This window comes from Onychostoma macrolepis, chromosome 07 (genome assembly GCF_012432095.1).
Source record: "Onychostoma macrolepis isolate SWU-2019 chromosome 07, ASM1243209v1, whole genome shotgun sequence".
Lineage (NCBI taxonomy): Eukaryota > Metazoa > Chordata > Actinopteri > Cypriniformes > Cyprinidae > Onychostoma > Onychostoma macrolepis.
The window spans coordinates 22,908,173-22,919,265 of record NC_081161.1 but is presented as its reverse complement, the minus strand read 5'-3'; the positions used below and the strand labels follow the sequence as shown (position 1 = coordinate 22,919,265).

Below are 11,093 nucleotides of genomic sequence, written 5' to 3'. Positions count from 1 at the left end.
ATAAATAATCAGTTTTATAAATGAATTTCCCTGCATTCTGTAGCAGCTGTGTTTGTGACTATTTAAAGTATGGATATTCTTGGTCAGAAACATTACTCTGTTGTTTGATACGATACGATAAAGAAATTGTATCAAATAAGGTTTCTTTTCTAATGAATAACATGTTACTGTTTATTGCAGTAATATTTGTTCTATCAGATAATTTTAAATAAATAACTAAATAAATATGTTCAAAAGCTGGTTGTTTGGAGAGGCTATACTGTTTATTATAAAACTTTTTGATTTCGTTATATGTCCTGCGAGTTCCTCTGTATTAAGCAAGTCACTGAATCTTTTCACTACGTGGCAAAAGTTGCTCGCGTCTACTCCGGTAAACATCATATTTCTGTTTGATGAAATCTTATCAGCTTTCTGCTTTAGAATGACTGCTGAGGCTTTCAGATGTTCAGACTCTCACATGAAATTGTTTTCCTTTCAGTGCTTATGTCTGTGATTCATGGATTCATCTGGTGCTTTTGATCATGATCAGTCTCAAGCACAAAGGAAGGGAAGGGCAGCTAATAAACAGTGTGCTCAGAAGTCTACCTCAGGACCCCCGCTGACATCTGATAGCATGCGCTTATCACATCCTTGCTCTCTCCTCTCTCAATGACGGAGCTGATCTCTGCCAACTTTCTGCATACGGTCGCCGTCTTTCATTCCACCAGCAGCCTCTTATTTGAAATTCGGGATCCAGGCTTTAAATTTTATTAGCAGCCTTTATTAAAGCCACCTGTGGAAAAAAAGGAAAAGGGAGAAAAGTGGAGATAAAAGAGGAGTGGCGAGAGAAAAGCGCTACATTAATTCATTGTCAGGAGAGTGCACAATGTGATTAAAAGAGAATGGAGAGATGGAGCGTCCACTGCCTCATTGTGCCAGTGCTCAGATATAATTGCCAATCAAATTCAGTCCTTTGTCATTCGCCGTTCCAGCCCCCCGCAACCCGGTCTCCCCCCAATATGTCAATCTCCGAACCTCGGCACATGCTCGCTCAGCCTGCAGCCAGAGGCACAGATAAAATGGCTCCCTCGTTGCTTAACTTTTCAGCCATCAATAAAACGACATGGACAGTGCATTAGCATAGAGCCCATTGTTATCATAATGGAGTTTATAGTGCCGAGAAAATGAGGCTAACCTGCAGTTAGCGCAGTGTCTCTCAGTGACATTGTGTCTTACAGCTGTTTCCTTTTGTTCTGCTCAAGCACCAGCGCTGTCAACGAAGAACGGGCCGATTCAAATATTAATACTGTTATTGTAATCCAGGCCGGTCAGACCCAGGCTGTTGTGTTACGACTGAGATGAGAAGCGGAAGCGGAAGCCATTAGCCATTTGTAAAAGCACATTAAGCTTGTTTAAGGTGAAAGGAGAAGGTGTGGCTGGGATAATGGCTTTGTTAATAAACCCATCAAAACTCCCGGTGTGTGGCCGCCTGCTCAGGAGGGATCTGGGCTGCGATAAGGGAATATGATTTGCGAAATGGGTTAATCTCTCCTCAGACGTGTCCCTCTGGGTCATGTTCTGAGCCCTCTTTAAATTGGTCTTCATGTTCCTTTTATGTCAAACTTTGGGTCCTCCAAACCCAATGGACATCCCTGACCACTTTCAGGTGTCATTCTTTCCCCAGGTGGCGCTACTGTTTACAGTTCGTTCTTCTTCTCCTTTTTGGTATCACTCTCACTGTGCCCCTATTTTCACAGATCCACGGATAGTCCAAGCAGCTTTCAATAAGCGCGGTGCCAGTATAGAGCGTCTGTGGGGCCCCTGCAGGGCTACCTGCTGCGCCTGAGCCCTGAGGCGGAACATCAGAGCGGGCCTCAGTCAGGCAGAAAATGGAGACCGAGCCATATCAGTCCTCGCAACCAAGAGCAGATGATCTTTTTAAAGGAGTCCTTAAAAATTAACTGTGAAGGGATGTTAACTGGGGGAGCTTACGTGTTCCCGGCGTTCAGATTTGCTGGTTTCTCTCTGCCCTGAGATGTTCTGCTGCCAGTTGATATGTGGTGGGTGTTGTTGATGTACTCCAAATTGCTCTTCAAAAGAATGTATGTTTTCAGAGGAAAAAGTGGCCAATTAAGCTCAGGGGTTTGTCGTGATGCATCTGCAATTACCGTCTAGTGGTCGTGTAAAATAGCCATGCAGCGAGATAGATAAATGATACATTTTTAAAGTGGCCAAATCCACAGTATGTGGCTGTGCGGACAGCCTACTTCTCTATTAAGGTTTGAAAAGGCTCTAAGTGTGTTACGAGCGTGTTTATAGTGGGGATACGAGTGCGTGTGGTCTAATAGCACTTCCATATATTTTAAAAGATGGCCGTGTAAGCCTGCGCTCATTTGTGCATCTCTGAGAGTACATCAGTGAGCCAAATCACCTTCTTGTGTGAGATTTCCATACTAACGCACACGCCTCCGTTATTCAAGTCCTTTCATAGTGTGTCATTCTCAACACGAGGAAAGCTATTTCCCAATGACTCATGGCTCCATCCCTCGCTGCAAACATCAAGCTGAGACTTTAATCAAAAGGCATTTCAGTAAACAAAACACCATCTCACTCTCACGCATGTCAAAGAAAAGACAGAAAGCGCTCAAACTGAGAGAAAATATGTTGTCAGATCAGTTTTATATTTGGTTGCTTTCCAAGTTTTGAAACAAAGGACCATGTTACTTTTGTAGGTTACATAGATGCTGTTTGATGAGAGACAATAAATAAGGGATAAGTTGTTTGCTTCACTGAGGACCAGTCGCTCTATTATTTACACTGGAAACCACAAAGGCTTTGTGAAGTGAGTACAAGCAAATATGAGAGGCTCTGGAGGATGTTGATGGCTGACACCTTAGGGTATCCTTCTGGAACATCCCCATAATTCCCAGTCGTGACTGTCTGGAACATTTAAATCACTGTCTAACAATAACCGGGACATGCTGATGGAGAAACATTCAAAAACGTGTCATTCAGTCTGAAGTATGATTATGTGACAAGCTTTTCGTTATGTCTTTATTTCTATGTAGCTCACGTGCTTTTATTAATATTTTTGGAACACTTTCTGAACACTTCTGGCTCTTTCAGAATGGATTTTTATTATGAAAGACCCAGATGGAAAGAACATAATGCTGCTCTGAAAAATCGATTACAAAGGTTGAAAAGGATGAACATTTAGGTAGAAACCCGTGGTAACTCAGCACCAGGTTAAATGGGGAGCAGGCTGCTGATAACGTGAAAGGAAGCCAGAGAACAAAGATTGTGAAAAGTACATGAGGTAAGTACAGGGATATGCTGCATTCAAGGTCTCATGGGAAGTTTCTGCTTATGAGTTTAAAAATCATAGTTATTTGAGTTTTTGGCTGGAGTACAATGAAGTCTTTGTAAAATTTCAATTGCTTTTTTGTACAATTTTACGTTTACCAGTAAAGACAGTACATTTTTTTTAGTAACAAGCACATATGTAAGCAGTGTAAGTGATGTTATATGTGTATTTTGTATTTCTTGTGAAATAAACCAGCTAAATGAGTAATGTGACAAGTGTTATCACTACTTTTCATCAACAGTACACAAAATGCATGCAAACTAAATTGTACCACCAGCAGTCAAAATTAAAACTTATTATGATCAGTAACAAATTGCTTCAGCCATTAATATTTAATTGACACTTTCCAACTCAGAAAGTCAGAGCTTAAAGAGAGTAACACGTTTCTCACTCATAATTATGACTTGGTGCTGTTCATGTGCACTCAATTAGTAAATACAATCATTCTAATGACTTCGGGACACCATTATACTGCCAGACCCACACCAACTATTTTCCAACTCTACTGTAAAATTCTCCAATTAAGCAAATGAGCAAATGATGGCAAAATGAATAAATGGTCTTTGAAACAAAAAAGAAAAAAAACCCCCTCTGTTTTACTGTTTTACTTCACTTTTTTATTTCACTTTATTTTAAATAATTTTTTTAATAAATGCTACTAAATTATAATCATAATTTTAAAATTAAAAAATGTAATTTTTAAATAAAATATTTTATTTACAACAGTTTGAATATCCACTGTAGCAATGCATCTTTTATACACTTCCATTCAACAGTTTAAGATTTATTTATTGGACAAGGATGTATTTAAATTGATCAAAAGATTAATTAATAATGTATCTTTTTTTTTTTTTTTCCCTATTTCACATACATTCGGTTTTTAATTTTTTTTTTTTTTAATTGTTTCATTCAGCAAAGAATCCTGAAAAAAGCATCTAAAGAAACTTCTTAAAAAAAACAAAAAAACTAAATGAAACAGTCACCCCAAAATTTTGAACAGTTAGTGCAACCTACAACTTTCCAATGTCACTTGCCCTCCTTAACACTTGAGGGAGCTATGAAGATTCACACTCTCGCTTTAGCTTAGGGTGAATTTATCACAAATAATGTCCAGGCATAATGGAGAGCGCCTACTCTGAGGAAACTTGTGAAGTGTATGTATGTGTTAAGCAGAGTTTCAAGGTGAGTGCAGCATCTACGTTTTGCTCTTGTTGATAGTGGCGACAGTGAAATAGCTATAATCATAGCCTCAGCTTGACAGGTTTTATCTTCCCATCAGAGCAGGCCCATTTCTGCAGCTTGTTTTAGTGCAGCATGTGGTAGATGGGGTTGAGCGATGTCAAAGGTAACCCTTTTCCAAGTGCCTTTGTTGGACCTGCTAGAAATTCCAGCGAAATAATTGCTTGTATCCTTGTTTTTCTCATAGACCTAAAAGAGCAGGTGCTAAACCTTCATAGACAGAAATTGCGAAATCTCTCTGGAGTGGGGAGCTCTGACAAGATGGCAGAATGTTCACAGCATTCGAAAGAAAGCGAGATAACTGTCAATGTCGTATTTAGTATGAAATGCATGCCATCTCTTTAACAGTCTGCTGATCTTGGCCTTGACGCATGCAGACTCTCATCTCCTCTCCCCTCAGATAGACGCTGCCTCATCTGCCGCCTCCTCTCCTCTCTCTCAAACCTTCACAAGTGAAATGAAAGCGAGCTAATGAGATCATTTGAGCAGAGATCACACGACACACTGTTTGTTAGATTAATCAAAGATAACAAGCCATAAGTTTTCCAATAGCCAAAGATTAAGACATAAAAAGAAAGCAGTCTTCCAATAGCAGAGAAGAAAGAAGCAGAAAGAAACGGAGGATAAGGAAAGGTAGAGATGAAGCTCATGCAAGAAAAATAATGAGGATTAGAAGACGTAAACGCTGTAAGACTCCTGCGTGCTGGACTTGAATAATGCAGCGCTGATAGTATTGCCAAACAGGAGAAGAAAGCCCCCATACCGAGTCTTCAATGCACTTTCTCTCAGCACTTCATTACCCAGCAGGCAATTGGAACCGAAAATGAAAGTATGAAACGTCTCACCTACTCTTGCCCATGCTGTTTGCCTTTATATTCATGTCTGCCTGCCAAGGATCAAGCGCACTGAGGGCATTAAGTCTGGGAGAGCACGCTAAACACATATCACACAGAAGCCATGACATATTTGCTTGCCAGCTGTAAAATAGCCTCATCTCAGGCCATGCGGCACATTTATATAGTATTTTTTTTTTTTTCACCAAAACCACAATTTGACATTTGATTTTTATAGAATGAAATGGAAAGTGGCAGGATCCTGTGGCATTCAGTGCATGCACATGCACTTTAAAAGTTTGATTTCATTTAGACTAAATCAATAATTCCTTTTAAAATGTCATGCAAACGGTTTAGTCTGACTGAAATCACACCAGTCACACATTCCCCCCATCCCCTCTTTTTTGTGGGATTGGACTAACGGACTTGTGGACTTGTCTAATGGATGATTGTAGCTCAGCTTCACCGTGTAAATACGTTCATCAAATTATACTTTGGCTGGATATTGCATGTTTGAGCTGAAAAACATGTTAAGCAAGTAATGTTACAAAACATCAAAAATTAGTTTACTACTTTAAAGCACAACAGAAGATTTTATTTTATTAAAAAACAAACAAACGATGATTTAAAATGTATTTTTTAGTAAAACATCTGACTGGACATTATTACAAATTCCCCCTTTAACTAGTATGAAGATACATTTAAGTGCACTTTTTCTCAAGGGTGTGCATGTAAACCAAGTAGACACTAGTAGTATTATTATTATTCTTAGATGAATTTACCATTAAATATGTTTGTATTGATTGTGGGCATCATTAGGCAAAATATATGGAAATGTAGATAATGCATTTTGCTCACTATGCGTTTGTTTGGTTTAAAATTGTGCACACTTTTTTTAACTAAACAAAAGCAGCAGCATGGTAGATGTCTCTGTCTGATTAAGATATCATATCCCTTTAAACATCTGTGAATCTAATCACCTTGCCACAAAGGTTAAAATGTGGCAAAATAGGATTTCTTAACCTATTTTTAACTTGACTGATGAACAAGCTAATTGGTCTTTTGACTGAATAACAGGTGTTCTTAATTGACAAATGCATAAAGGGCCCCAGAGCGGGCAGACAGAGATTAATGACCACAGTTTCTCTTATGTGTTTCTCACACCTCTGTTTTAGCCATACCATGTGCCTTCTCCCTTTATCCGTGTTTTGCTCAGCATGTTTGCTTGAATTAGTGTGATAATAGTGTATGGTAGTAGTGTAACAGAGTCTTTGGTCATGAATGTTAAAGGGATTTTTCACCTAAAAATAAAAAAGTCTGTCATCATTCATTTGTCATTCTAAACATACTTGACTTTTTGTCTTTTGTGGAGCATTTTGAGAAATGCCTTAGTATCCATACAATAGAATTAACCAAAACAGTTTGGTTCACAACATCTTCCAAATAACTTCTGCACCAGTTTAGAATAACTTGAGGGTGAGTAATTGAATTGTTTGTACAAAATACAAGAATAGACACCAAAACAATTTGGATTGTCTCTAAAAGTCTTAAGTCACAAGAGAATGTTTAATAGGGCATGTCAAATGTTGATTTCTTAAACAGAATGCAAAATCGAGTCAAAATCGAGTTTAATACAAAACCTCATTGTAATTGTAGATGTAGTTTGCCTAACCTGACAAAAGGCACCGTGTTTGTTTGTTTGTAATAAATCACATTCGATTATACATAATTAACACTTCATTAGGATGAGCCCATTACTCCAAGTTGAAAAGAATGATGCAACTGTAAAATCTCAGATTTGTTTTATGGCTTAAGCCACAAGAAGTTATCTGTCAGATTGTTGAGGTGGCACACTATACATAACATGTCATATGACTACGACCTCATATTAATTATCTGCGGAGATATCGGTGTGTGTTGACAAGGATTTTAATGACAGCAGAAATGAGATTGTTCACTTGAATAGTATTAACTATGTGTTTGGATCTGTACTGCTAACTCATAAGTCTGGTTTGAACGACTAGAGACTGCTGAAGAAATAAACAAGTGATTAAGTTGGTAAAAGAAGATGATTGAAGTCTGTGTCATCTGAATACATGTCTTGTGCTCTGTCTATTGAAGAATGAGCTGCTGTTTCAAAGTGGGGGGAAAACAACTGTAGGAGAGAGAGAGTAAAAATAGAGAGTTGTAAGGGAATTAGAACAGCAAAAGAAGAGCAGCTGGTTAGGGAGGTTCCTCTACCTCTGGGAACTGACTTGGAGAGAAGTTCACATGAAATCAACCTACTTAATCCAGAGAGAGGGGGAAAAGACTCCATTCCCTGTCTAACCTGTGAGAAAGAGCGAACAAAACCGTCTGTATGTGGGTTATATGTAAAGAGATATTATGACAGAAAGTTATTACTGAAATTCAGAGGAGTACAGTTAGCTTGATTAGCTTAAGTTTGGAGAAGAAATAGAAAACTTTATTATACATTATTACTATACATTATTATTATGTTATACATTAGTCATTTAATATTTTTACTGTGAAGCTCAGTTGAGAGTGGTTGGAGAATTTCAAAACACTTATGGATGACTTGGTTGCCAGCTTCAGCAGAGGAAATAAGGGACATATTCTTTCACTTTTCCAAAAATACAGGAAAAGTCTTGGGGTCATGGCAGCATTCCTCCTCCTCCAAACACAGTGAGTTGAGTTGAGCCAAAGAGCTTGATTTTGGTCTCATCTGACCACAACACTTTCACCCAGTTCTCCTCTGAATCATTCAGATGTTCATTGGCAAACTTCAGACGGGCCTGTACATGTGCTTTCTTGAGCAGGAGGACCTTGCGGGCGCTGCAGGATTTCAGTCCTTTACGGCGTAGTGGGTTACCAATTGTTTTCTTGGTGACTATGGTCCCAGCTGCCTTGAGATCATTGACAAGATCCTTCCGTGTAGTTCTGGGCTGATGCCTCACCGTTCTCATGATCACTGAAACTCCACGAGGTGAGATCTTACATGGAGCCCCAGTCCGAGGGAGATTGACAGTTATTTTGTGTTTCTTCCATTTGCGAATAATACCAACTATTGTTACCTTCTCACCAAGCTGCTTGGCAATGGTCTTGTAGCCCATTCCAGTCTTGTGTATGTAGCGGGAGAGATACTTGGAAAGGGAAACTCGAAACCCAGCAGACTACGCCACCCTATCCTACAGGGAAAATTAATTATGAACTGATCACCTACAAAAGGCACACAGGAACGTGGTTTCAAAGACAGAGGCCTGAGACGTGGATACCAAAGTACAAAAGTTTTATTTCAACAATAATCCAACACTAATCTTAAAAAAAAATTAACTGTAAACCAGATTAGATTATACAAACATGGGAAACACAAAGAAACAAAAGAAAGGAAACTGAGGCTTACTTATGGCAGGTAGGCCATTTTAATGAGCACAAGGCTCTTATATCTCAAAGATCTTACCACCAGGTGCACAGGTCTCACTACACCACACACACACACACACACACACACACACACTTGTTTCACTATCCTTGTGGGGACATTCATAGGCGTAATGGTTTTTATACTGTACTTACTGTATGTGCTATTGCCCTACACCAATCCTACACCTAAACCTACCCCTTACAGGAGACTTTCTACATTTTTAGATTTTCAAAAAACTTAATTCTGTGTGATTTATTAGCTTGTTTGCCCATGGGGACCTCAATTTAGGTCCCCACCGTGACACAAGTCCCCATGAGTCTGTGTGTATTCAGGTTTAAGTCCCCACCTGAATAGAAAAACAAGTACACACACACACACACACACACAAAGATCAAGCGTAAACACACTGCACTCCGTGACAGAATCCCACCACCGCACACGAGGATAAAGCAAGATAAAGCAAAATCACAATAAAACAAGGTTAATCATATAAACAAAGATGCAAGAAACAAAAAGCAAGTACAGACTAAAGAACAATAGAGTGACAAAGCAATATAGACAAATTGATAGATAAAAAAAAAAAAATAGAATAAAAAAAAAAAAACCAAACAGGGATAAATAAATCAGCAATAAACAATACAAATACACAGAAGAGCTGGTCTACCGGAGGAAAACGATAAACAGCGCAAACCCACGCCGAAGAGCAGGATTAAATCACAGGAAATAACGTCAACACAGCAGCAGCCTCAAAGATTGTTGCCCCGCAGGCTGCACTGAATGCAATGGGTCCTAAATTAAACCATTCCTCCTAAAAAGAATTAAACGTAAAATTATGCCACATAGAATACTATAGCCTACATCAATAGCGGCAGTTACACATACCTTCATGCAGGGCCGCATTAAGACCTCACTGGGCCCCAGGGCTATGATTTACTGCAGGGCCCCCCATCACAATAATTATATATATAGCTTTAAATAGGATTTTTATCCTATCAACATTTTTGATGCACTGAAATTTCATAATTCTTGTTACTAATTACAATATCACAAAAAATAATACTAGCCTAAGTAAAACCAAGCTTACTTAAGACAAGTAAACAGTCATGAATGACAAGAGAACAAATATACATAAATCGACCTACTTGAAAAACTTAAAACACTGAATAAAAAACATTATATTGTATAAAGTAAATTTACAAATAGACTGAATAGTCTTCACGGTATAAATTCAATATAGATTAATTCTTATTTTACAAAAGTGATTCAGTCAAGGACATGGAGTGATTTTCTTTCTGATGTATGATTCACATTATTGACACAAATGGCAACAGCAGCTATATCAGGCTGCTTTTGAGGAAATAGTTCACCTAAAAATGAAAATTCTGTTGTTTTTCTGAACCTGTATGAGTTTCCTTCTGCTGTTGAACGCAAAAGAATATATTGGGAACAATGCTGGTAACCAAACAGCTGCTGTATGACTTTCATAGTATGAAAAAAAAAAGAAAAGAAAGAAAGAAAAATACACTATTGGAGTCAATGGGGCCCAGAAACCTTCTTGTTATGAACATTCTTCAAAATATTTTCTTTTATGTTGAGGTGAACAAAAATTCATACAGGTTCAGAATAACTCGAGGCTGAGTAAATGATGACAGTATTTTAATTTTTGGGTGATCTATCCCTTTAAAATCACATCATACAATGCCAGGAACTCACATAGCCTACACTTCACATGCATGCTTTATCTTTAACTATAATGTTCATGTAAGACACAAATGACTGTTTACGAGGATACTCGCATTTTGACACATAGGCCTAACCATATTTGAACGTTTAAGCTCAAGGCGCGAAAAATAACTCAAGTTTAGGCAGGTACTTAACGCGCCGCGCGTTTTTAGGCTATAACGCGTGCATTTGCCAAAATAAATTCTGCCCCGCTTCTTATTGTCCCTTAACAGTTAAATTTGTTTTTAAACCACAATGTTTAAAATGAGTTTAAATGATAAGCTAACATCATGACGCGCTAAACGATTGACATATTTCTACCGGATTATTTCTCAACCCAAAAGCGAATATAGGCCTATAGAGCTTGTTCAAATACAACAAGCAATATACATCTATCAAGTTAATAATCAAACTAACCTAAAATCTGTGGCGACAATGACGCTATGTTTTTATCTACTGCATGTGTCCGGTCCACTTGCTGTTCCACAACTTCAACTCCATCATCAGCTTTAGTAAAATAGCCTGATAGCTG

At 38.3% G+C, this 11,093-nt stretch overlaps 1 long non-coding RNA gene across 1 annotated transcript; it reads left to right on the top strand.

Annotated features, from left to right (window-relative positions):
• Positions 1-4,464: 4,464 nt before the first annotated feature.
• On the top strand, positions 4,465-6,654 carry LOC131544607 (uncharacterized). Its single transcript, XR_009272168.1, has 3 exons — positions 4,465-4,525; positions 4,623-4,688; positions 4,770-6,654. It is a non-coding gene; the product is annotated as an uncharacterized LOC131544607 (long non-coding RNA).
• Positions 6,655-11,093: the final 4,439 nt, after the last annotated feature.